Source organism: Oryctolagus cuniculus, chromosome 3 (genome assembly GCF_051225735.1).
Source record: "Oryctolagus cuniculus isolate XC-2025 breed Fujian yellow rabbit chromosome 3, ASM5122573v1, whole genome shotgun sequence".
NCBI classification, from domain to species: Eukaryota; Metazoa; Chordata; class Mammalia; order Lagomorpha; family Leporidae; genus Oryctolagus; species Oryctolagus cuniculus.
In genome coordinates this window covers 135,011,005-135,036,008 of record NC_142869.1, presented here as the reverse complement: position 1 = coordinate 135,036,008, position 25,004 = coordinate 135,011,005, and the positions used below count along the sequence as shown (strand labels likewise).

At 41.7% G+C, this 25,004-nt stretch overlaps 1 long non-coding RNA gene and 1 pseudogene across 4 annotated transcripts in view; both read left to right on the top strand.

Annotated features, from left to right (window-relative positions):
* The window catches only part of LOC149127523 (uncharacterized), an 85,998-nt gene extending 66,603 nt beyond the window's left edge, over positions 1 to 19,395 (top strand). The window contains exons 2-5 of one of the 3 annotated variants that reach the window (XR_016230924.1): positions 7,457 to 7,549; positions 8,248 to 8,458; positions 10,266 to 10,468; positions 17,610 to 19,395. This is a non-coding gene — a long non-coding RNA (uncharacterized LOC149127523). Of the gene's footprint in view, positions 1 to 7,456; positions 7,550 to 8,247; positions 8,459 to 10,265; positions 10,469 to 14,382; positions 14,829 to 17,609 lie in introns of those variants that run through there. The other 2 variants (XR_016230925.1, XR_016230926.1) reach the window with 2 other exon arrangements.
* Positions 12,036 to 12,769, top strand: LOC149127524 (ubiquitin-like protein ATG12 pseudogene; annotated as a pseudogene). Its single transcript, XR_016230923.1, has one exon. The product of XR_016230923.1 is annotated as a ubiquitin-like protein ATG12 pseudogene (transcript).
* Positions 19,396 to 25,004: the final 5,609 nt, after the last annotated feature.

Sequence of the window (25,004 nt, the reverse complement as noted above, 5' to 3'; positions counted from 1 at the left end):
TGGGCCATATGTTTCCATGCTGTTCTCGCTGCCTTTGTTGATACCCATGAGTCATCATTTCTTATCAAAGCTGCAAAAGCCTTGAGGATCATTGAATCTATTTCTTTGCATGCATATTATGAGGGGGGTCCCTCCTTTTATTCCCTTCCTCTTATGTATATGAGTACAAAACATGTAAGAACTAAAATCAAAGTTCTCCTGAAATCCTTTCAGTGGTTGGATTGGTGCTGTACTCACATTTTGGCTTTGCTTTATGTGGTAGCTTGGAGGAATAGTCATAGCTTCAGATTGTACTGTAAGGAAAAGTCAGGGCGGCCTGACTGTGAATGGAATCTGGACAAGAGTAAAATTTGAAAGCTTGTTCTGCCAGTTTCTTAAAGCAAAAAACACCATTAGGCCACCCATGGTGGGTAGGGGGAGTGGACCACCTGTGGAGCTTGGAAATTCTCCCCAGGATCTAGTCTTCTTCCTTGTGCTACATTTGTTTCTCTGCTTGTACTTCTAGGGCAGCCAAGTACTAGAAGCACAATGTTTTTTTGACAAACCAACATTTTCTGGATGGGACATCAAGAAAATGACCAGAAAAGTCCTGACCAGAAAAGTAGTAATGACTTACTACTGATGGTGTTATTATCTTCTCTTTTTTTTTTCTTTTTAGATGTTTTTTGGTAGGTAGGAGGAAATAAGGCTAAACATTTATAAGATTAGCAAAATGACTAGAAATTCTTTAATTGTTAAAAATGATTACTTTGCTAATTTGTGGAATTCTCTGTCCATGCTACTGACTCTGAGTGTAATTAGCAGGATTGGAATAAAGGTAGGTGGACTTGACTTTTACTCACAGAATCCAGTAAATTTTGTCTCCCCAACAGTCTTCTGTGACGGTTGGAGATCTCATGGAGCCCTTGGATTCATTCTCTGTGGGTAGTGATAGTTTTTTTTGTTTGTTTGTTTGTTTTTACAGGCAGAGTAGACAGTGAGAGAGAGAGACAGAGACAGAGAGAAAGGTCCTCCTTTGCCGTTGGTTCACACTCCAATGGCTGCCACGGCGGGCGCGCTGCAGCCGGCGCACTGCGCTGATCCGATGGCAGGAGCCAGGTACTTCTCCTGGTCCCCATGGGGTGCAGGGCTCAAGCACTTGGGCCATCCTCCACTGCACTCCCTGGCCACAGCAGAGAGCTGGCCTGGAAGAGGGGCAACCGGGACAGAATCCGGCGCCCCGACCGGGACCAGAACCACGTGTGCCGGCGCCGCAAGACGGAGGAATAGCCTAGTGAGCCGCGGCGCCGGCGGGTATTGATAGTTTTAAAATTCTAATTTGATGCTATCATTTTTTCCCCGAAAATTCTTCAAGGGTTTCTGATTAACTTTAGAGTAGAATATATGATGAGTGATTTGCTTTTCATGTCATGATCTCCCACACTTGAACTCTCCTACCTTCCATTCCTTCTGCCTTCTCACCCTCATGGACAAGGCACTTCAAAAAGGGTGGGGAAAATGGAATGAAAAGATAAGTTCATTTTGGTGCAAGATAGAATTGAAATCCTTGCAATGATTTTTATTATTCACTCTTTCCTCAAACTTTCTGCAGACTTCTTGGATTTCTTTATCCGTTTCTGCTCTATTCACTTGATAAAAGGAATGCTTCATTGTCATGTGATCAGGGAAAGGTTTCTTGATTATTATTCTTTCTCCCTACCTTCCATGCAGCTTTGGGTAGATAACTTCTTCTGGCACTCATGAAAGAACCCAGGCTTTACCTTTGCCCTGGCATTAGTGCACCTTCTGATCTCACGACCCACCAGAATGAGAAGGCCAACATCACAAGTTCTGATTTATTTGGCTTTACTCTCCTGGGCCTAATATAGTGACTGGGGCATAGTCATATCGAATATAGCTTTGTGGACTCAACTTAAGTACCAATTCTAGATCCATGGAAATGTTGCTTTAAAGAAATCTCAACTTTTTCACATCCTTTTCCCATGGATAACCCAACAAATTTCAGCTTATGTTGCACTTGTGGAATACTTTTTCCGTGTCATATTTGGCCTAGATATCTCATGTAATGTATTGTATACTTTTCAGGAGAGAAATTGTCCATATAGGTCTATGATGTGTTAATAGGCACATTAAAAAAGGATTCTTTACATGACAGTAACTTAAGACTCATTGAACATTTTCTGAATCTAACTGGATTAACTCCGTAGAGAAGAAGCAGAAAACTCAATAGGCATTGACAAAGTTTCACTCATTTAATAATTTTCATTCAAGTGATTGAATAGAGTCAAAGAAAAATCTCTGTTCTAGTTCCTGTGGAACATCAAAGGCAGGCCTGGGAAAGGCAGAGCTCAATGTGCCCTCTCTCTGATGGCTGTCCTCTTCTTGCCGTGCCAACTGAGACTCATTAAATGAACATAGCTTCACTGAGTTGCAGTAAACTGTCTTTCCATCATTCATGTTGACCAAAAATGCCAGGTTATTTCCTTGATTTTGGAGAATGAGTTAAAAAGGGAGGCCCAGGTCTCAGTGACTACTGAGTAGTGATGAGCAGAATCAGCCACTAGATGTCATCAAATTTTCAAATAAATGGTTTTAAAAACCACTTTGGTAACAGTTGACATCAAATTTCATATTTTTGTGCTCTTTTCAATGGTAGTATGGAGTAAGTAATAAAGCTATCATTCATCTTAACATATCTGCCCTATTTAGATTTTGGAATTTATTTTACCTTATCCAGTCTGTTTCATTGTGAAACTGGTGCTTACAATGTGTGAATGGTACTTTTCATAATGCAATACTGATTTTGTCTTCATTTAGCAAGATGTGAAAACCATTCAGAAACACAAAACAGTATCTACTTAATAGCCTTTCCATTACAGAAAGCTAATAAAATTTCCAACATGAATAGATTTTGCTTAGGAGATTTCATTTTCATTTCTCTTGGGAAAAATGGGCACTTTGTTTTTTATGGTCGTTTGTAAATGACTATGAAATCACACAACTTCTGTGCATTCTGGATTTGTGCAGCAATTTTATCAACTGTTTCAAAGAAGTACTACCAAATTATTGTTATCAATTATAAACTTTCCAATATAAAATTCTGATAATGTGTTCCACACATCTGTTTTTCTACCCCCCCCCCCCAACAGGAGGATTAAATGTAAGAAAAGGTAATCAGTGAAGCACAGAATCACAGAATCTCACACTTGAGTACTTTATAATCTCGGATGAGAGTGGGAATAATAATGGTTATCTAGTTGCATACCTAAATAATAGGCTTTCAAAATCTGAAGTCAAATTTAATGTTACTATGATCAGATGGATATTCCTTGTTTATGCTTTTTTTGGAAAATATTGTTAGTAAGTAGAACTTACTGTAAAAGACTGATACCCAGAACTGGAAATCTCATTTGTTAAGGAGTGCATCCATTCCCATCTTTTTGTCCATATTTTTCTGGGAGAAAGTGGAAATTTTTAGATTTAAACATGAAAACACCTATTCACTAGTAGATCTATCCTGTTAGCATACTGTCCCCTGAAAGAAGGATTTTCTTCTGGAATAGCCAATTCATAACTACTATTAAAATTCTTCTAATACACATTCCAAAGCAAGACAGGGGTTATTATGTGTGGTAAGTGCTCTGTAATTCCTCACACCTGTTAGCAAAGTAGACTGAACTTCTGTCGTGTCAAACCCTAACCTAGGTCTATCCTGGGAACTTACTGCCCTCTGAGGCTGCTTCCATGATGCTGCAATGAGTGGTAAATGTGCTCTCCCACAATGACATCTACTTGAGTTACGTGGAATCGCTCTGAACACTGAGTGTCATGTGGGGAAACGTCTGCTGAATTCTGTATCAGTGGCTCAGAATGAAGACATCAGAAAACTGATCATTGCCTTTCAGACATGATTGTGCCTTGGAGCTGACTCTGGAAAATTAACTATAGTGTAATCCCATGTATGTAAAAATACTGTTATAAAAAGAGATACTTCTGTCTAGTGAGTCCAAGGACAACCTCAGGGGTGCTTTTTAAAGACACCTACCTATGAGCAAATCTAAAGGTAGATTCCATTTAGACCAGCAGAGAATACATGGGCAGTATCCATCAGATTCCTTCATTTCCAGAGCAACTCTACATCCTCCTGACAGATGGAAGCAGAGAACACACCTGGACTGCAGTGCAGACTGGCTTGAAACTTGACTCTGACCATTACAGCTTGGGTGAGGTCTGCAATTTACTTGATGTCACTATTGCCAACTTCCTTTATCTGTTATAAACTGGGGGCTAATAATATTACCAATTTTTGTGTGGTATTATGAGTTTTAAATGAATAAACATATAGATTTAGAACTACTTGGCACATAGTAATGTTCAACAAATACTGGTTATTCCTATTATTACTGTTTTTATATTGGATTTCTGCCTACTAATTTCTTTGAAAAATGAAACAATTTTCTTCAGCCAAGAAATTCTGAAACCTACCAATCTAGACTATTAATAAGCTTTAAGCTTTTTGCCTTGTAAATTGGAATGGGTTCCACAGAGCAGAACAACGAAGGGCTCAGGTCAGTGCTAGGTGAACCCTGATGAATTGTTCTTTGATGAGTTGTCATTTTCTATTCTTAAAAGAGGCATTAAGAATTTATAACAATGTTCCAGTCGCATTATCATTTGGATGGTGTGTTTATGCTAATTTCTACTGCCAATCCTAATTACCAGCAGTTAAATTCATTAAAAAATAATTTTTTTTCCAGACTCTTGTCTGATTCACCTTGCTTCCTGGAATATCTCAATTTCCTTTTGGTTCACTTGCTCTGAGTTTGAAGTGATTTATTCACCAAACAGTATAAATCAGAGGCCCTTTTGGTTAGTCACCCAACAGTAGCTGAGTGCTTCTGGATACTGTGTGTGTATCTAAACATTTTCCTGTAGAACCTTGGAGGTCATCTACTCCAGCACATCACATCCTACAGGATTATTTTTATGTGCACAGTGACAAGTGGTTCTCCCTCTGTTCCTTGAAGGCTAGATTCTTTCCTGGGAATAGATAATGCTGTAATTGGTGAAACATTATATAGATCTGAGTAAAGTCACAAAGCATCCATATTTTCCAACCTGGTGACTGAAGCATGTGAATATTACTTTTCTTGCCCAAGTCACCAACTAAGTAGCAGTAGGGTTGAGGAAAAAAATTTCTGAAACACAACTTGATCATTACACCACTTCTCTGACAATAATTTCTTCTGGCTTAAAAGTACTATAAATGGTGATAGAGGAATGAGTAGGCTACAAAACTAGACTTGGTGTCGTGAAAAGAATGCTTGCTTTTGTGCTTGGAAGTTAGGAGTAAGAGTCCAGACTTCACCCCTGAAAAGTGCTTTAAGGTGCAGTCAAAACTGTACCCAACTCTGAATCTTTTCAGTGGAGAAAAGGCCAAAAGCCTAGAATACAATTGTTTGGTCCAGTAGAATTCATGTTTCAGGCAGAGCGAATCTGTACACATTCTCCTCCTATGTCTCCTGGCAATGGGCCTTTATCTTATAATATTTTATAATGAGAAAAGTCCCCTCCTCCCCATTCAAGAAAATAGTAGGATCTATGCTCCTTTGTCTGGAGAAGTTGGAGAGGGCTCAGTGGTTTTTGTTTTAAAATCTGAAGCTCCATGGAATTTGAAAAGACAGGAGTGTTTTGCAAGTTAATAGAGATGCCTGGTGACTTAAGGAGGTGCAGAGAGGGGATTCTGAGTCAGTGGACAAAGCTAGAAGTTCACAGGGTCTTATAATTCCATTTTAGGGGGAGGACTTTGGGGAAAAATCTCTGATGATTTTATGCTATACAAAGGAAGGAGAGAAATAATTTGTTAATTATAAAAGGATTACATTGATCTTGAAGGTTTTAAAGCTGGCTGGGCAAAAGCATTTCAGTGATGATCAGCCAAACAACTGTAAATCCATTTGGTCTTTCCTATACTTGCTATCCACCCATGTCTGAAGGGGATTTTGCATTAAAAACAGCAACAACCATACTCCACACCTGTCAGTTTGGCTGGGGACTACAGTGGTCTGATACGTGAGTGTTCTTTCTGTCTTTCATCATCGGGATTGCTTGGAAGTGGAAATGAATTGGGACCACCAAGATACCCACCATCCCAACCTGCCTTACTCTGCAGATCAGGTGCCTGGGTTTTTCCATACCATTTCTGGGTTATGGGACTCTGGTCAATTCAGAAGACCCAAGCCAGAGATCTGGCTTCCTTAACATTTTCTATGACCATGGATTGCTGTACCGCACACCCAGTCCATAACTCAGCTTGTGAATATCTTTCTCTTTTCAAACCTCATTCCTCCCAAAGTTCTAAACTTGTGAAAAGAAGCCAGGATACCCTACCATCAAATTGCCCTGAAGCAAGCAACCCTGGACTCTCAGCTTCAGTACAAAGAAAGGGAAAGGAAACATAGGACAGACCATGAATTTTATCCTAAAACGATCCTGTTGCACACACGTCACAAACATACAGTACATCTGTAGGCCAAGAATGGACAATTGAGAGTGCAGCCAGTCAGTCAGTCTTGTAAATGTCCATCTGCCTCATGACCACTGAGGGCTTGGCTGGGCTGTGCTTTGTCCTGGATTAACCATCACAGGCCTTTGCCATGTGGGTTTGCTTCCAGGTTTTAGGTATTCATAGTCTTGGCTTCTTCTGTTTGCCAGGAAATCTGTATTCAATTTCCTCTAGGATCTCTGAGCTTAATCCCATCTGCATTGTGTTCTTTGTTCATTGAATTCCAGGAGGCCCAGGGCTTGCAAATAACTCCCTTTACATTGTAGACCAGAGAATGGTGATTTTTTCTTGTTGTTTTTCTGTGGCACCACGATCTTCCTCTTTTTTTTCTCCCCAGTGTAACTGGCATCCCTTATCAGCTCGCATTCCAAAATTCCCCAACATGAAACTCACCTCACAAAGCATTTCATGAAGCATGCAGTGCTGTGTCAGTGAGCATTTTTTTTTCTGTATTAAAACAATTGTATTCACTAAAATTAAATTTTTCTCCAATAGTGGTATTCAAGAAAAACCAGTTTTAAATAGAAGAGGATGAAACGGGCAAATGATTTTGGATCTTTTAAAAAACTTTAGAAATTGATGGCTCTTATTCTTTCTATATTTCTTATGTAGGAAATACCCATGACAAAATGGAGCCCATGATGTGTGGTGTGAATGCATTCTTGACTCAAACTCTGTGAAGAGTCAGAAAAATCTTTCCATTGAACAGTCCAAGCTACCACAACTGGTGATCCACTTGGTAGCTGCCAACTGGTTGTCTAACTGGCATCAGTAGCTCACATGATATTGAATAAGAAATGTTTAAACTAATACCTAACTTGCTGAAAGAGTGTATCTGAACCCAGTTAACCTGCTTGTAGCTGCAGCTCAAATCACAAAATTCTGTTTTAGTCCAGACAGAGTGAGTGGGATGAAATCTTCCCATTACCGTGAAGTAATTGGAGAGAGCAGAGCAGAATCCAATGACGGTGCTGTGCTGCAGTGGTGAGTCTTGCTCCCTGAGAATACCCTCACAGACAGGCCAGCATTGTGGCAAGGTGGGTAAAGTCACCGCCTGCAACACTGGTATCTCATATGGGTTCTGGCTTGCATTCTGGCTCCTCCACTTCCAATCTAGCTCCCTTGCTAATAGCCTGGGAAAGCAGTGGAAGATGGACCAGCTACTTGAGCCCTTGCTGCGCATATAGGAGATCCAGGTGAATCTCCTGACTCCTGGTTTCTGCCTTGACAGGCCCTGGCGTTTGTAGCCATCTGGGGTATGAACCAGTACATGGAAGACCTCTCTGTGTCTCTCTTTCTCTGTAATTCACTTTAAAATAAATAAATGCATAAATCCCAAGGTGATACAGATGGCAAGAACCCTAAAGAACCATTGTGTTTGCAAGATGGTGTGCCTAACACATAATAGGTGCTCAAAAAAATCTTAGTTAAATAGAAAAATGAAGCATATTAGAGGGAGTGCATGCCTTCAGGATGACTGTTATCAAGACCCAGAACTTAAGGTGAACTCTAAGTAATTACTGATTAGGGTTTAAGAGCTCCCTCAGTGATCAGCTGGGTATTGATGTCTGATTATGTTCTAACACAGTTTCTCTCAAAATGCCATATTAGCTACCTATTGCCCTTAGGATGATGTCCAAATGCCTTAGTAAGCCATGATTTGGACCTGTTTGTCTTTTCAGGTTCATTTTGAGATGCATTCCACAGGCTTCAATCCATTCCCCCCAGATTCTGTGCAGGAGCCATAACAAATCATATCAAACACTTTTCTCCTTGAATGGATAAAGAATTAGTAGGACATCCCTCAGTGGACTGCTACTCAGCACCAAAAAGGAAGTTACTACTGATACACACAACATGAGCAAATCCCCAAAACTTCATGTTGATACTCAGGTATGTGACTACATATTGCATAATACCAATAATAATGAAATTCAAGAACAGGTGAAACAAACCCACAGTGATAAAAATTAGAACAGAGATTGTCTAAGATTGTTGGGGGCCTGACTCAGAGTGACACAGGGGACATTTTGAGGAGCGATGTAATGTTCTACATCTTGATTGTGGTGTGAGGAAAAAAGCTGGATGTATTTGTTAAAATTCCTTAAAGTGTACATTTCACTGTGTGTAAGTTTTACCTTAGAAGGAACTCTGACTTACACATTTTAGCATGTCATGTTGCTTTGAGGCTCAGTGCCTGCATTTATAACCTCAGCTGGAAATTGCCTTCTTTCTACCCAGCACCTTTCTCCTTGGTAAAATGCCGACTAGTTCGTGAGACTCAGATCATGAAGTATTTCTTGACATGATTTCCCAGAACCAATGCAGCAAATTAGCTCCATGCTTTGTACTGTATCCATAAGTACCTTATTCAGAAGGTACTGTACATTTCATCTATGGTTGCTGTATTATTATTGCTAAATTAACTCTATATTAAAGATAATTATTCAATAACTACAAATAGTAAGTTAATTTTTCCTTTATTTTAAAGAGATTTATTTATTTATTTGAAGGTCAGAGTCACAGAGAGAAGGAGAGGCAGAGAGAGAGAGAGAAAGAGAGAGAGAGAGAGAGAGAGAGAGGTCTTCCATCCACTGGTTCACTTTCCAATTGGCTACAATGTCCAGAGCTGTGCCAATCTAAAGCCAGGAGCCAGGAGCTTCTTCTGGGTCTCCCACATGGGTGCAGGGGCCCAAGGACTTGGGCCATCTTCTACTGCCTACCCAGGCCATAGCAGAGAGCTGGATCAGAAGTAGAGCAGCCAGGATACGAACCAATGCCCATATGGAATGCCGGCACTGCCGGTGGCAGCTTTACCTGCTATGCCACAGTGCTGGCCCCCCAGATAGTAAGTTTTAAAGTTACTATTCTGACCACTCTCAGGAAATTTTTTTCTCAGGAATTTGCTTCTCCATCCTCTTATTTTAGAGTGTCTCCTGGATAGGTTTGGTCCAGGTTTTTAATCCCCTAGTGAGGAAGAATTCAAGGAAGAGATAACAGATAAAGGTGAGCAGAGAAGCTAGATGTATGTAAAGCAAATGAATGCACTCAAGGAAAGAATGAGCTGCAATCAACAAGGTTTGGGGCAGCCTTTTATACTACCTGAAGGCATAGGCAATGGTAGTATCTGGGACAGGGCTCAATTGAATAATCACACAATTGAATAATCAGAGTGTGGAGACTGGGCATGGGGTTTGAGTACCTCCCATTTCTTTGTCTTTTTTTGAGACCTTCAAGTGTCACAGTGTTAGGTGCATGATGAGAGTGGGAGTGTGAGTCATAGTACTTTTATTACAATTACCTCAAAGTCATCACAGGGACACTGCTGTAGCTGCATTGGATTTTCATGGCTGGTACTGGTTCTAAGTAGGAACATTGAGGAATTTGTGATTTCCACTACACAGAAGGGGAGGGAATTTGTGTGGTACACAGAAAAGGAGGTTGCATGGTGCATGGAAAAAGGGTTTGCATGGTACAGGAAATTGGGGTGGTTTGAGCAGAGCAGGTGGAGCTGTCACAGGAGTTGGTGGAGAGCTGCCATGAGGGTTAGCCAGAGCTGTCGCTGTAAGCTGGGCAGGGCTACAGCAGGCCAGGTGGGGTAGCAGGGCGGTGCTGTCAAACCTCAGCTCCTCTTGCTCTCACTGCTTCCCTGCCTGTATCTTTTTCATGGTGTGTTTGTTTTGAATGGTTCCCTCCACAGATGCCGTTCTTCCCAGGACACTGTGTGGTATGGTGGAAAGGATAAAGACTTGCATAGATGCTCAAGAGACTCGCTTCCCCTCATGAGCTGTATGACCTACAGACAACAACTCCGTTTCTCTGGCTCTTGATTTCTTCTTGTCTGAAATATGAATATCACATACCATACAATTCTTGAAATCCTTAAGAATATGGACAGCACAGGTAACAGCTTCTAGTCTAGGAGTTGGCCACAATGGGTGCTGTGTAAATAGTAGCCCCTGTGGTCTACTTGTTGGCTCGATTACATCATCACATTTTTAGAGGTGGGCTCTGTAGCTTCTTGCCCAGTCCAATAAGGTTTTGTTGCACTGTCTTTACTGTCTTTATCTTTCCTAAGAATAATCATAGCTTTCTCTATGTTTCCAGGCTATTGGGGTCAGGTAAGGTTACAGACAGCCTGGGAGTTCTCCATATATAACTCTGTTAATATTTCTATTTTATTTGATAGATTTTTATTTATTTATTTGAAAGGCAGAGAGTTACAGAGAGGCAGAGGCAGGGGGAGAGTGAGAGAGACAGAGAGAGAGGGGTCTTCCATCTGCTGGTTCACTCTCCAAATGGCTGTAATGGCCAGAGCTGGGCTGATCTGAAGCCAGGAGCCAGGAGCTTCTTCCAGGTCTCCCATGTGGGAACAGGAGCCCAAGGACTTGGGCCATTTTCTACTGTGTTCTCAGGCCATAGAAGAAAGCTGGATCTGAGGTGGAGCAGCCGGGACTCAAACTAGAGCCCATATGGGATGCCAGCACTGCAGGTGGTGGCTTTACCTGCTGTGTCACAGTGCTGGCCCTAATATGTCTATTTTAAATCATGCATGTTTTTATAAAAAATATTGGATCCTTCCTCTGGAGGTATGCTCTCTCTCTTTTCAGGGTAAATTGCCTACTTTCCAAAATACTCACCCATGGTTGTGCCTTTGTTACTTTTTATGAACTAGTGACATTTATCTTATTTGGGGACAAACCTTTTTTTAGTATTGAAGGCCATGAAATACTGATACTATATTCACACAGAGTAGTTGATAGCACAGAAAAAACCAGGTGTCTGCCTTGCCTGCCGGCCACCGTAAAGGAAATACCTCTTTCCTAAAAGGTAACTTCAGATACACTCCATGGTCTAATATCACATCATTTTTTTTTGTCAATGGACAACAGTAGTCAAATTGCTGGGGACTATTGCTGGCAAGCTGTAACTTCACATTCTTTCTAAGTCAACTGGGGGAATCAACACATATGTGTCATCAGTAGTACTGTAAAATCATGGAGAAGTTTAGTTAACTATGACTTTTCAAGTCATGATTAGAATAAGAGAGACAGAACATGTTCTTGCTGAGGTTAATGTCCAGCACAAGTGGTCTGGAACATAACCTCGTAAATGAAAGGGGGAAAAAAACAAGACACAGAGAGGAAAATGATGGGCGTGAAAATAACACAAAATTACTGTATTATGGTTGGAGAGAACACAAGTAGTATAACCTGACTTCTGCACCTTGTAGATGAAAACAAAGCAGGCCTTGGAGAAGACAACTCTCCACAGTGATGTCTTAATTACACTGTTAGCTCAAACACTAGGTGGAGAGCATGAGGGGCACACACACACAGAGAAAGGCACAAAGAAATTCTCTGACAGTCTCCATAGACAGAAGTCTGGAAGGAGGGTGGTGGGCTATATAAAATGGTTGGAACTCAGTTTTTAAAAGATTTATTTATTTGAAAGACAGTGGCAAGAGAGAAATATGGAGAATTAGAAATTAAGAGAGAAGGAGAGGGAAGATGGCGGAGGAGCCGGAGGCAGTGTTGCCTCTTCCTCCGCTCGCTGCTGCTGCTGGCGGCGAAGGACTCCCGGAGGGCTCCCCAGAAACAGCCACGCCGGAGCCCCCTTCTTCCGCTGCTGTCTCCCCGGGGACGGAAGAGCCTCCTGGCGACACCAAGAAGAAAATCGACATCCTGCTGAAGGCTGTGGGAGATACCCCTATTATGAAAACCAAGAAATGGGCTGTAGAGCGAACAAGAACCATCCAAGGATTCATTGATTTCATCAGAAAGTTCCTTAAGCTTATGGCCTCAGAACAGTTGTTTATTTATGTGAACCAGTCCTTTGCTCCTTCCCCAGACCAAGAAGTTGGAACTCTGTATGAGTGTTTCGGCAGTGATGGCAAACTGGTCCTGCATTACTGCAAGTCGCAGGCGTGGGGATGAACCACAGAGGAAAACAGCTTACAACATAGAAGGACTTTGCGCGGAGGAATCAGCTCTGTGGCCTGCCCAGCATGCCTCTCCTGTACCCTAGTTTAAGCATAAAAAGGGCCATAGATTGCACGGGCTCAGGAGTGTGACCAGAGTGATGCATTGACCATCCTAAAAGACTGACAAGAGTATGCCCCTTGCTCCCACCCATCACGACTGTTGAGGCTTCTGATCTGCCTTCAACATAGAAAAGGAGATTAAAAAAAAAAAAAAAAAAAAAGAGAGAGAAGGAGAGGTGTCTTCCATCTGCTGTTTCATTCCCCAAATGCCTGCAAGAGCCAGAGCAGGGCCAGGCTGGAGCCAGGAGTCAGGACTCCATCTGGATTTCCCACAGGGGTAGCAGGGACGAAAGTGCTTGAGCCAACATCTGCTGCCTCCCGCGATGCTTCAGCAGGAAGTTGGATCAGAAGCACAGTGCATCCGGAACAACTGAAACTTAAACCAGGGCTCTGGGAGTCCCAGGCAGCTCTTTAATCTGGTGTGCCAACAACACCGACCCCATGAGTCCATTTCTTCAATTTAAGCCTTCAGATGCCTCTATAATCACAGAGCACTTCAGAGGATTCTGCACAGCTGTAGAGTCCTTCAAAAAGCTCATGGAAAATGGAATGAAAAGGTAAGTTTATTTTGGTGCAAAGATATATGAAATCCATGTGTAAGAAAGGCCTTCAAATAATTCACAGAAATTGTGCTTTGTTAAAAAACTATGCATACATATCTGTTTAGGCCAAAATAAACTTAACTTTTCTTTTCATTTTCTGCAAACTTTGGCAAGAACCCTTGTATTTGAATTGGCAACATGATCGTATTTCTTGAAGCACCGTTCTGTAGGAAGGGCTTCTGGCCTGGTTTGTCCATTGTCTGATTCAGAGTCATAGCTGCTGTAAAGACTTCCAGTCACGGGGTACAGATATTCATTGAAGTACTCCTGGAAGTCTAGGCATGTATTTAAATTGTGTTTAATTAGTGTAATATTAACAAACACAAATGTCAGTCTTTATGTATACATAAACCCCACTGTGGCTCACAGTAAGGTTTCTGTACTAAATTCAGCTAAAGAATTAGATGCTCTTCTGGATTTATTGTGGGTCTTCTTTGAAAGCCTTGTGTGTGTGATGGTCCTCTTCTGTATTGCACCTTGTCATCATGTGTATTTTCCCTCCTTGAATTGGGATTGATTGAGCAATTGCTAGAGATTCTGAAATGTTTTATTTGCAGTTGGTAAAACTGGATACTCTATTGGTTCTTAACTTGCTGGTTTATGTGTTTAATGTGAGGGTACCCTTAAGGACAACAGTAATTGGAGACACTTACATATTCCACACACTCCTTGTGTGTAAGTGGCTTGATCTTCACTAAAAGCCCCTGAGGAGGGGCTATTGCTTTTTCCATTTTTTGGCTGGGACACCAAGGTGCAGAGGCATGGAGTGACTTGCCCACATTCTGTGTGCTGAGGTTTGCACCTGGGCAGTCTGAATGCATAGTCTGTGCCTTCAGACACCATTTGCAGCTTCTAAATGTGTTCGTTCTTCCTGTAGTGCAACTTTGCAACTTGACTGTTAGCGTTATCTGGAGTGGTTTTTCTCTATCCTCTACCTGGCAGTCAGAAGACTTAGGTGTATCACTCTGTATTGCAACAGATTTCATTTCTTTTGGATCAAAACATGATAAAGCTAACTACTGTACGGAAACTTTTTTCCTTTTTTTTTTTTTAACGTTTCTACATTATCCAATGCCTATATAAACTGCGTTTACATTGGAATTCAATAAATAGGTTTTCATTCCTGCCTGTACATGTTGAATATTAAATAATCAATGCTTTTGCCTTAATAGACCTGTCATCCATTCGGATCTGGCTAAAAGGTCCATGAAAGTCTCACAGGCATGGAAAGCCATGACACGGTGGCAAAAAACAATCTAAATGAAAGATCCTGGTGAACAAGACCCCAGCAGAAGGAACAGGCCATCAAGGAGAGAGGCGCCTTTCTCTGAAGGGAGGAAGGAACCTCCACTGTGATACGGCGTTGACTAAGCAAGTTCAGAGTCGGTGAACTCAAGGGGCTTCCATAGCCTAGACAGCTCATAGCAAGAGTCTCGGGTGATTGCTGATGTCATAAATAAGAGTGCCAATTGTTAAATCAACAACGGGAGTCACTGGGTACATGCTCCCCATGTAGGATCTCTGTCCTTAATGTGTTTTACTATGAAACTTAAAAACAACACTACTAGTTGAACAATACCCTATACCTTGTGCAGTTGTGTGAGTACAGCCTGTTGAAATCCTTGCTTAGTATAAACTAATTTGATCTTCAGTATATGAAGGTAATTGAAAATGAAACTCGATGAAGGGCGGGATGGGAGAGGGAGTGGGAGAGGGGAGGGCCACGGGAGGGAGGGAGGTTGGGGGGGGGGAGCCGTAACAATACAAAAGTTGCACTTTGTAAATTCACATTTATTAAATAAAAAATAACTATATAACAAGCAAACAAAAAGGAACTTAATACTTTACCCTTTTAGTATTTTTTATGTTCTACTTAAAACTATTGGTTGAACTCTGTAATTAATACACAATTACTCTTAGGCGTTTAATTAATGCTATAACTAGTACTCAAATAGTATTTTACACTTTGTGTTTCTGTGTGGGTGCAAACTGTTGAAATCTTTACTTAATATATGCTAAATTTATCTTCTGTATATAAAGATAATTGAAAATGAATCTTGATGTGAATGGAAGGGGAGAGGGAGTGGGAGAGGGGAGTGTTGTGGGTGGGAGGGAAGTTATGGGGGGGAAGCTATTGTAATCCATAAGCTGTACTTTGGACATTTATGTTCATTAAATAAAATAAAAATAATAATAAAAAACAAAAACAAACAAACAAAAAATAGACCTGTCATCCAGAAGAACAGGGCAGGGCGTAGTCAAAATTAGGTATAGAATATTGGAGTGGGGATGAGGATTTGGAAAGGGTACATCTGGATTGGCTTCCTGAACAGCCAGGGAGAGTAGTGATGGTGGTGCCTTGATTCAGACGCTGCAAGTGTGAGGGAGAGTTTGTAAATGGGCAGGGAGTAAAGAAAAGCTAAGGCTGACCTAAATCCCATGAAGGATTAGAGACTGATAGGAGGGAAGGGCTGGTGAACTGAAGTTTGAATTTGACCTTGAACAAAGTAACAGATTTGAGTTGATGGTATGGTGCAGGGTGAGCCGTGTGGGTGAACATAGAAGTAAAGTGTGGAGGGAAAAGATGATGGAGATGTGAGGAATCTGCAGTAGTTCTTCTCATTTTTCACCAGATGTAGCAATTCTGTTATTATGGTTATTGGTTTTTGGCTTCTGAGATAATTTTAGCTTATTTTTAGAAATATTATCACAGCCTTATCTTTATTGTGACCAGATGCGAGCAGATTCAAAGCAATTGGAATTATCTGCAAACATTAGAGTTTGTGTAAAGCAGACACATCATTCAGAGGTAGGCTGTGTCAAACTATAAACCTAAAAACCCTTTGCACAAATGACAAAAACAAAGAAAAATCACAAGGGGAGTGGCATAAGGCACAGCTGTTAGGGCATGGCTCAGTACACCTGCATCCCATATTAGAGTGCCTGGGTTGGAGCCTGGCTCCTCTCCCGAGTCCAGCGTCCTGCTAATGTGCATTCTGGGAGGATGCCCCTGCCATCCTCATGGGAGACTGGATGGAGTTCCAGGCTCCTGACTTCAGCCTGGTTCAGTCCCAGCTGTTGAAGGCATTTAAGGAGCGAACCAATAGATGAGGATCTCTCTGTCTCTGATTCTCTTTCAAATGAAAATAAATAAAATCCATACAAGTGTAAATTTTACACATCTCCTAAGTATTATGTCATCTTATTTATTAAATTGTTTGAAATGTATATTCTTATAAAATTATTCTCTTGTGTTCATCTTTTTGGTTACTCATTCTCTATGAGAGGTAAACATCTTCAAAAGCATTAGAATTATAAGGACTTAAGAGAAAATCAAATCTAGTTCATGCATTTTTGCAAATAATAAAGTGAAAACCCAAAGAAATAAAATTATCTTCCCATGGTCACAGAACTGGGTGGCATGGGAGCTAATGCTAGAATTCTGATCTCCTAACGCGTCAGGAAGTGCTTGCTTTTCTAACGCTCTCTTGGGTGGGATCTCTGGCAGTACTTTGAAATCAGTATCTCAAGAAGCTGGGACTGATTACATCATAAATTATACGCAAACAGTAGAGTGCATTATAAGTCATATGAAGACTTTATGAACAAAATAAAAAGTCTAAACAAAATTGAATTTTTGTTCTACAACACATTAGGGAGGTTGAAATTAGAGGCAATGAAAAGGAATTATGGGAGTATTTTAGGGGACTTGAGTTAAAAGAAATGAAAGAACTTGAGAGATGGTAGTAAAGCAAGGTGGATTCTTCATCTGGGAATGATGTGATGAGTATGGTGTTCCAGGAAAATCCTTCTATTGGTTATAAGGATTCTAGCAAAGAGAACAAAAAGCCAGTTAGAAATCAAGAGGAGGAAAATCATGTGAATGCAGTCTTCTAGGCTTGATGTGATAGTGGACTTTACAGTGATAGGGAAGCTCTGGGCCACTTTTGATTATGACTAGATAAAGGGAATGATAAGGACAGATGAAAATTTTCCATGGTTCCTATGCAGCTAAACAAATCTAAAAAGTGTTAATTCTGATTTTGTCCTGGGTGAACCTTTTTTGCCTCATAATATGAGAGTGATTATAAAATGATCAGTTGAGAGTGTTTGATGAGTCAGTAGGAGAAAAATCCCAACTTTGAAACAAGCAGATTTAGGAATCCATAGATTTATAAAAGCAGGGTTCTTCTTTTTCCTTGATAAGTTGGACAAGTCAGGTCACTCCTAGTTAGTGCTGAGATGATGAAGCTTACAAATAGGCTTGACATAATGGTTAGCCTCACATTTCTAGACTCATAATCAACTTACCTGTTTAGAAACAAGTAACGATTAAAAACAAAGGGGTAATTCACTTTTTAGTGAGCTTTAACATTATTTTTCCCCTCGTGTTTTCTAGCACCCTCCTAAGCCCTTTCCCTCCAGCATGCACTGCAGACCCTCCTCTCATCACTCAGAAGCCTGCTGGCACATGGAATCCTCTGGTGGGAGAGGTCAAGAAGGAAGCTCCAGGTGCCAAACCTCCTGCCTGAAGGAGAATAGAAACAGGGTGGCTGTGATCATTTGCTTTTGGAGAAACTACCGTGCTAAGATTTGCTTCCAAGCAGAGACTCCTGCTTGTCTGCCTCATACTCTTGCAGAAAGGCCTGCTTCAGCCTTGAGAGATTCGTGGTGGGGCTTGTTCATCTTTCAGAGGCCACACACTATTCTGTTCCACTGTTAGCAGTGTCTCAGCCTCTCCTTTGCGAACACCACATGAGCAGGCTGAAGGTCTCAAAGTCCTGTTTTCGCATTGAACTTCTCTGAATTCCAGACCTGTGTGTTCATGGGCTCATTCAACACCACTCCTTGTATATGTAAGAAATATCTCCCTTCTGAAAGTTTTGTTTATTCATTTATTTTGGTTTTATTTGCAAGGCAGAGAGAGACAGGTAGACAGACAGACAGACAGAGATCTTGCATCTGCTGATTCTCTACCCAAATGCCCAGGATGGTCAGGACTGGGCCAGGCGAAGCCAGGAGTCAGGGGCTACATCTTGATTTCCCGTGTGATGACAAGAGCCCAAATATTTGAGCCATCCCTCGCTACCTCCCAGGATGCACAGGGAACTCACTTTTAATGTATTTATGGACTGAGTTTTGTCTATTTTCTTCCAAAGCCTTCTTCTTTTACCCAACCCCTCCAGCCTTCCCAATCTTGGTTATTGGCAACTCTGTCCTGATAGTTATCTGGGAGAAAAACACAAATCTGGGAGTTATTCTTGACTGGTTGCTTTTACTCATCTCTCTTGTATCTAATCTGTGAACCAGCAAATTCCATGCACCACATGTTCAGCATACAGAAGTGCCTGGGCTCCCGGCTTTCATGAACTGCCTTGGAGCTAACCCATCCTCCCACTGAGAACAACCAGAAAATGTGAATAAAATGCAGAGAAACATCTGCCTGAAGCCCTGGGTTATGAAGGCAGTGAGGATTTGAGGAGTCATAATCTCAGTGTGCAGGGAATTACAGAGAAGAGAGATTTACCTTCTAAGCCACTTTGGTCCTTGAGGCAGTACAGGCCATGTGGCAGAGAAGTGGAGTGGAAAGCAGTTAGCAGCTGTTTGGTAGTGTGGGAGAAATGAAAATGGGCACACAGAATCTGCCAGGTAGGTGAGTTCAGACTCTTCCTTGGGATGCCTGAAGGACTACATGCAAGGAATAAGGGCGAAACTGAAATACACCGGATCCAGCAGAGGGAGAACTATCTTAACCCAATCAGCGCACACTGCAGCTGGCGTAATGCTTCTTCTGGAAGGCTGGGACATGCTCTTTGGAGGAAGACATTAGCTTCTCGGTTCGTCTACAATTTTTATGTACGATGCTGTGACATATGAGGAGTCTTCAAACAGTTCGTGGAGAATGCACATTAGGGAAAAAGCTGTATGGCTTAACATTTTTTTTTAACCTCAAAATAACTTTAGCTTTTAATCCCATTTTTCAATGAACATTTTGAAGCACCCTTGTTTAATTAGACAGGACCCTAGAAAAAAGTAGGTAAGAGAAACACCCACAGGTGTTCCAGATATTGGAGTTTAAAATAACTCAAAGTTATGCTCAAGAAAAATGGATGTGAAAATGTGAAAATTTCATTGGAGAACTGACACCTATAACAAAGAATAAATGAAAATTCAAGCACTGAAAATCATTTCCGGGTAATCATAGTTTTTTAAATGCCCTCTCTTTTTTCTTGCTAAATCATAGTTTTTTATTTTTTTTTATTTTTTTTTTTTTTATTTTTTGACAGGCAGAGTGGACAGTGAGAGAGAGACAGAGAGAAAGGTCTTCCTTTGCCGTTGGTTCACCCTCCAATGGCCGCTGCGACCGGCGCACCATGCTGATCCGATGGCAGGAGCCAGGAGCCAGGTGCTTTTCCTGGTCTCCCATGGGGTGCAGGGCCCAAGCACCTGGGCCATCCTCCACTGCACTCCCTGGCCACAGCAGAGAGCTGGCCTGGAAGAGGGGCAACCGGGACAGAATCCTGTGCCCCAACCGGGACTAGAACCCGGTGTGCCGGTGCCGCTAGGCGGAGGATTAGCCTAGTGAGCCGCGGCGCCGGCGCTAAATCATAGTTTTTTAAATGCCCTCTCTTTTTTCTTGCTAAATCAGTGATTTTTCATTTTTATTAGTCATCTCCAAAAAAAATTTTTTTTTTGGTTCTTCCTTGAGAAATGGATTTTAAGTATAGTTTGTTTTCAATAGGGAGGTACCAAAAAAAAAAAAAAACTGCTCTAGGATTCATCTTTACATCTAGAAAATGCAGGTTTTAGAGTAACGGGTGTTTATGAAACTTCTATATAACCTTGGTTTTGAGTAGTGAAGAGAACAGCTATGTGAAGATGGGTAGATGGACATGCAGAACTGGGCTAAGGAAGAAATCAAGATTAGAGGTGCAAGCTACACGGGAGGTGGTTGGTCAAGAAGAGGTGGTGTTTGAAACCAAGAGAGTGCCCAAGTCACGAAAAAATAAAAAGTGAAGAGACAGAAGGGACAGGAAAGCAGGTTTTGGATCTATGCATTTCTAATCAGAATTTTAAATTATTATTTATTTGCATTTACTTTAAGGGGAGAGAGAGAGAGAGAGAGAGACTAATTTCTCCATCTACAAATAGCTGCAATAATAGTCAGGGTTCTATTGGGCTGAAGCCAGGAACCAGGTAAGGGTTTTCTGTGTGGGTGGCAGGGGAATCCATACTTGAGCCATTATCTGCTGCCTCTCAGGCACATTCCAGGAAGCTGGATCAGAAGCAGAGCTGTGGCCGGTGTCCTGGCTCACTTGGCTAATCCCCCACCTGTGGTGCCAGCACCCTGGGTTCTAGTCCCGGTCGGGACGCCGGATTCTGTCCCGGTTGCTCCTCTTCCAGTCCAGCTCTCTGTGGCCCGGGAAGGCAGTGGAGGATGGCCCAAGTGCTTGGGCCCTGCACCCGCATGGGAGACCAGGAGGAAACACCTGGCTCCTGGCTTCCGGTCAGTGTGGCGTGCCGACTTCAGCTCGCCGGCTGTAGCTGTAGCGGACATTTGGGGGGTGAACCAACGGAAGGAAGACTTCTCTCTCTCTCTCTCTCACTGTCTAACTCTGCGTGTCAAAAAAAAAAAAAAAAAAAAAAAAGGCAGAGGTGGAGGTGGACTCAATCACAGTTACTCCTATGTGGGATAAAGGCATTCCAAGTGGTGGCTTAACCCCACAGCACCACAACAGACCCCCACCCCCAATCAGTTTTCTTTCTGAACCCCAAACCTGCCTCACCAGCCAAAGCATTAACTAGGTAGAGAAACAGAGTGGAACAGGGAGTTACCAATCAGGAAGCACAAAGTTTTAGTTAAGCAAGATGAATGAGCTCTAGAGTTCTTTCGTTCAGCATTGTCCTTATAGTCAACAATAATGTAGTATACATATAAAACTTTTGTTGATGGTAAATTTCATATTACATGTTCTTGCCACAATAAAATAAACATTTAAGAAAAGAAAACATTACTAAATAGAAACCACCCCATGTTCTTCCCATGCAAAATTAAATGATTTATATCTTGCTAAATAATTTCCTTCTTTTTAAAAACCTTTTCCAATATACTGAATATGGAGATATATGATGTGTGAATGCATGATTATTACTTCAAAGGAGCAAGTTTTGAAATATGTTAAAGAAGAAAAATTTTTTTAAAGATTTATTTATTTGTTTGAAAGTCAGAGTCACAGAGAGAAGGAGAGGGAGAGGGAGAGAGAGAGGTCTTCTATCCATTGGTTCACTTCCCAATTGGCCGCAGTGGCCGGAGCTGTGCCGATCTGAAGCCAGGAGCCAGGAGCCAGGAGCCAGTAGCTTCTTCTGGGTCTTCCACGTGAGTGCAGGGGCCCAAGGACTTGGGCCATCTTTTAGTGCTTTCTCAGGCCACAGCAGAGAGCTGGATGGGAAGTAGAGCAGCCGAGACTTGAACTGGTGCCCATATGGGATGCCAGCACTGCAGGTGGCGGCTTTACCCGCTGTACCACAATGCTGGCCCCTTGTTTTTAAAAATTCCATGAGAAGCTAGGATTGTACAATCTTCTTCTTTGGGAGCAATTAATTTAAGGGCAAGAATTGTAGATGGCACTAAGGAACATGGTGACAGCAGGGTGTCACAAGCTTTCCATGGGCCTGTGATTTTAAAGAAAGAAATCAATCACCTATTAAAGGTATATATTTATCACAACTTAAATATTTGCAACTCCTCAGTTTTTGTCATTCACCCCTGTGTGTTGCCCAAGATTGAATGCTTTTAATTTCTTGAGCATATAGACCATAAATACTATGTGAACTTGATGACATGTTAGTCAATGGCCTATAATCTCGAATTGAAAACTGTGCTGATCTGGCATGCTGTGTTCAGAAATTTTCATCTCCCTGGTATTATCAAAACCTTGACATGCTTTTAAAAAATTGTCAAAATTAACTACGACACTTTGCTTTAGTATACACATTGCCGTATAATTTACAATGTATTTGCCACACTGAAAGATTGATTTCAGATAGGTCTAGCTTGTCTAGCTGGGGAAAAAAATGTCATTCTGTTTTATGGAACAAAGCAAGATTCCACAAGACACATTCAGTTAAAATGAAGCAAAAGCTGTGGTGTTTGAGAATGGTAATGTCTTGTGTTATCTGGATTTATTGATCAAAATAAAATCAGTGTTCCATTTCCAATCTGCCTGCAGCAGCTTGCTTTTCAACAGCCCTGATTTTTTGAAAAGCATCCCATCCTACCTCTTCTGATCATAAAAAAGAAAAAAAAAGAAAAAAAAAACTTGCAGAATTGCATACTGAGAGATTATTGAGTTGGTTTTTGTAAAGTTAAAATAGAAAGTGAACCAATAAATTAAAAACATACAGGTAGAGAAACATTTTGAAAGTATTTTTATCACTTAAAATCGCAATAATATCCATTTAACTCAATAGGTTAAATTTGAATAAAACCTAATCTTGCATTTAAAAAATAGCCCAAGAGAAAATGGAAAATCTCTTTCATATCTTTGTGATAAAATGTTATTTTTGAGAAATGATATAAATATTGATTTTTAAAAAATGTATGTGTGCATGAGAGAGAGAGAGAAAGAGAGAGAGAGAGGAGAAAGGAGAGAGAGAGGTAGTGTTTCCACTGTTGGTTCACTCCCCAGATGCCTATAATAGCTAAAGAGACCAAAGCCAGAAGCTGGAAACTCAGTGCTGGTCTCCTACATGAGTCACCAGAACCTAAGCACCTGAGCCATTGCTACTGTAGTCCAGAGTCTACGTTAGCAGGACGCTTGAATCAGAAGCCTGAACTGGGGTTTGAACCACGGAACCCTGGAGCCCTAGAACCTGGTGTGGGATGCAGGTGTCCTAATGGGTGACTTAAGCAATAGACCAAATGCCCACACTGAGGTATAGATTTTTAATCGAACAGGAGAAAAAAATCAATGAAAAGAAAATTATATCTATTCTAGTTATGTATTGCTGCAAATTACCTCAAAACTTAATGGTCAAAATAACAATTTTAATTCATCTCAAAATCACATGGGTCAGGAATTCAGGCAGAGTTTGGCTGGTTGATTCTTTTGATCCCTGAGCTGTTGATGGAGATTACTTAGTGATACTCAGCTGCCAGGTGTTTTCAATTGCATGTCTGGCATCCTGGGGTGCATGGTTAAAAGGCTGGGCTTGCAAGGTTTCCACCTTTTAATAAGAGTCATTGCAAAGAATTGCAATAATCTTTAACACAGCAAGCACCATTTGGGTTCTTGGAGAAGTTGAGACACAACTTAGATATGCAGGAGACTTATTGAGAGGAAATGCCTGTGAAAAATTGAGAGTAAGGGGCTAAGATTAAACAGAGAGAGAGAGAGAGAGAGAGAGAGAGAGAGAGAGAGAGAGACTTCTGACCATGGGCTAAGATTAAACAGAGAGAGAGAGAGAGAGAGAGAGAGAGAGAGAGACTTCCGACCACAATGTATGTCTGACATCTGTGAAACTTAAGTGGGAAAGGAGGGTTGGGTAGGAAAAGACTCAAACTTGAGTGGAATTCTGGTGATATCTCAGCCCCCCGTGGAGGTTGCCCAGTAGAGGAGTCCCGTGGCAGGTGCAGACGGGCTGGATCTGAGTCTTTGCACAGGAGCACATTGAAGAAGGTGTTCCTGGTGGATTTAAAGGAGCAGCAGCTGGAGCCAGCTGTCAGCTGTACTTCCCATAGTCCGTTCTGTGGAGTGGCAAAGGAAGTGAGGCACGTCCCGTGCTGGCTTGCTGTGCTTGCCTAGGTAAGCAATGCATAAATAAAGCCGAGAAGATATGGTAGGGAGTTGAAATGGGTAAGTGAACGGCAGCATTTGATTCATTTCATAAAGAGTGAGTGATAGAGGAGCTGCTGCCTTCATCAGCAGGCCTACAGGGAGTTTGCAAAGTTGTGCTCCCTCTCTCCTTGACCAGCGAGAGGCAGCCTTGCTGGAAGTACTCGGGGCTTTGGCCGGGTTTATCTTCTACGCATTTCTGCATTATTTCATCACACTTTGATCTTTTTGTCTTTCCACAGGGCTGGGTGTGGGTAGGGAGCTCTTTTGGGCTCCTGGGGAAACAGTGTGGTCAGTGCTTCGTGGAAATGAAAGGAAAATAATACGGAATGCAAGTCATAATACCATGCTAGGAGCCATTATGCAAAATCACCAGGGCCAGAACAATTCTATTTGAGTTATAAATTATTTATGCCCAGAAGAAAAATGAAAATAAAGTTTCTAGGAGTTGGGATGTTAATTTTCTGCTTTGGCCTTTCAACTGGAACTGTCCAAATGACTCCCAGGACTGGAGCTCCTTTTATTTTTTACCTTTGAGTGCTTTTGCACTTTTTTCTCTACCTTCAAGGGAAGTGTGTCCACAGCGACCACAGCGGATTATCCTCTATTGTTCTCAGTAGTGACAGACCCTTCTGTGTAAGGTCACCTAGGGAGATGAAAAAGAATTTCTCCTTAGTCCTTGCCCTAGCCTGGAAAGCACTTTCTCCCAATTCTTTGAGAGCAAGAGTCATAGCTTTGATGTGCATCAAGCTCATCTGGCAATCTTGTTTTTATTTATTTTTACTTGAAAGTCGGTTACAGAGAGGCAGAGAGGGAGAGAGGGAGAGAAAGTCTTCCATCTGCTGGTTCACTCCCCAGATGGCCCCAACGGCTGGAGCTGCGCCGATCCGGAGCCAGGGGCCAGGAGCCAGGAGCCAGGAGCCAGGAGCCAGGAGCCAGGAGCTTCTTCTGGGTCTCCC